Source organism: Papaver somniferum, unplaced genomic scaffold, assembly GCF_003573695.1.
Source record: "Papaver somniferum cultivar HN1 unplaced genomic scaffold, ASM357369v1 unplaced-scaffold_128, whole genome shotgun sequence".
NCBI lineage: Eukaryota > Viridiplantae > Streptophyta > Magnoliopsida > Ranunculales > Papaveraceae > Papaver > Papaver somniferum.
In genome coordinates, this window is record NW_020621936.1 from 224,242 (window position 1) to 226,403 (window position 2,162).

Below are 2,162 nucleotides of genomic sequence, written 5' to 3' on the forward strand. Positions count from 1 at the left end.
TGTAGACAGGACCCTAGCTATTGGAAATGAGTACAACGTATATGTTGTCCAGACTCCAGAGAAGTAACGCCTAAGATATCTCTATTGGAAATGAATTTATGTTGTCCAGAGTAGTAATGCTTAAGATATCTCAAATGTAAAAGGTTGAAGCCTGATGGGGCTGTACGTTTACCTTGTGGTCCATTGTTCATAAGCGCAAAGGAAACCTGCTAACCCCATAAACGCTTACCTAACATTTTGTACTTAGGGCACTACTGCTACATTTTCATTGCGCGAACTTTGAAGGAACAATACGATGGGAGGGATTGTTTGGAGTATTTAACCGAAATTAGTATAAAATACAGCCAAAGTATGTGCAATCCATATGGTTCGTGAACACCGGATTGCTAACTCTGGTACAATCTTTGAACTGCTCAAAATATTGTCACCCTCTTTCTGCGTCTTAATTATAGCTGCAAAAGGTTCAAAATTCATCCCAGTTAATGTAGACAGTGCTGTAACGGGTACTGGAGACATTTTGAGCGCTAGAGCTTGAACGGTACTCCCTCCAATACAGATGAAACCAGTCTATTATTTTAAAATGAAAGTATTATTATTCTGTTCGGGTGAATATAACTCATTTATGTTGAATCATAATGGGAATATGTTGTGCTGTCTTTCTTAATAAAATTATCAAGTTTAGTTAACAAAACTGCTATTTCGACAATTGGGAATACTCATTATGAAAAAGAAAATTAAGAAAATCCCACTTTTTTATTCGTAAATTCACTTCTTACATAATATGCAACATGTTCTGGTACTTGATCAATCAGATTGCTAACCAAGATAAGGTTGCTCTTAATTTAATGAAACATGCATTACAACAATCCCAACTTCTTCTTCACCAGCTAATTAGCTGTACGCACTGGAATAGCTTTTACTTACCAACACTCGTACAAATTAATTTCCACCCTTAGTCTAAAATATACCTCACCTTCAAAAGCATCGGTCATTATAGTGGCAATCCCACGAGCCATGAAGAAATCACCTGTACCACCAACCACCGATATATCCCTAGTTTTGTTCATTAAAGGACCGGCTCCAATGAAATTTATAGTGCCTTGATGATCAGTAGAATTAAAAACAAAAGAAAATCCTAACCAAGCAGTGTAAGTATTCTTCGTGTCATATATGTTAAATCCTTGTGCTCGGCCGACTGGTGGAGAATGTAGATTGTTGTCTAAAGTAATTGGATCACCGAAAACTGCAATGTTTCCGAAATGAAACTGACCAGCTAAAATCGTCATATTAGCTCCTTGAGGAGCTGCTACGATTGCGGATGTCGCATTTGCTGCATTTTGGCCGTTGTAGATAATGTCATGGAAGTAAAAAACTAAGCTCTACATGGTTTGTATTGCTTGGGTTTGCCATAGCGCATGGCAGCAACAGTAGAACCAGAGATGTAGATATAGAAGATGGAGATGACGAGAATGAGGCGATATGAAGAATCCAAGATTGTTTTTGCTGCCATTATAAGTGTTTTTATCTTGCCTTTGATAAAGGAGATGAAAAGCTTGACTCGGAAATGTATGAAGCGGTGCTGGGATCCAAGTCTATAAGCAATAATATTTGGTTATATGTCTCTCTCTATATATAGGACGATTAATGGATACTGTCTATATTCGTCATTTATTTTTCTTTCTTTTCTTTGCTTTGTTTTTTTTAAATGTTTTTCGGTAACTATTAATATTGTTGTCGTTACATGGCATATTGATGCCCTATGACTGTTAGCAGGGATACTTATGAAAGCCCTCATCATTTCTTTAATATTGTTGTCGTTACTTGGTATATTGATGCCCTATGATTGTTAGTGTTGATCCTTGTCAAAGCGTTTTTTTTTTTTTTTTTTTTTTTTTTTTTTTTTTTTGTACCTCGAAGGTTTAGGTTCCTTTATATACACCTAAAAACATTACACAAAATTGGTTAATTAATGCAATAACGATAATTTCTGGGTGAAAAAAACATGTAAAATTTGATACTGTTCAAATGGACGAGAATGTAAACATAGCCAGGATGTAAACAGTTTCATCCATCCATTTTCAAATACTTTTTCTTATTTTTAATTTACATTAGGATGCATCCAGCTTCATCCTCGCTCTTTTTTAAGTTTAAGACAGGATGAA

At 35.5% G+C, this 2,162-nt stretch overlaps 1 pseudogene; it reads right to left on the minus strand.

Annotated features, from left to right (window-relative positions):
* Positions 1 to 752: 752 nt before the first annotated feature.
* On the minus strand, positions 753 to 1,538 carry LOC113331759 (annotated as a pseudogene).
* Positions 1,539 to 2,162: the final 624 nt, after the last annotated feature.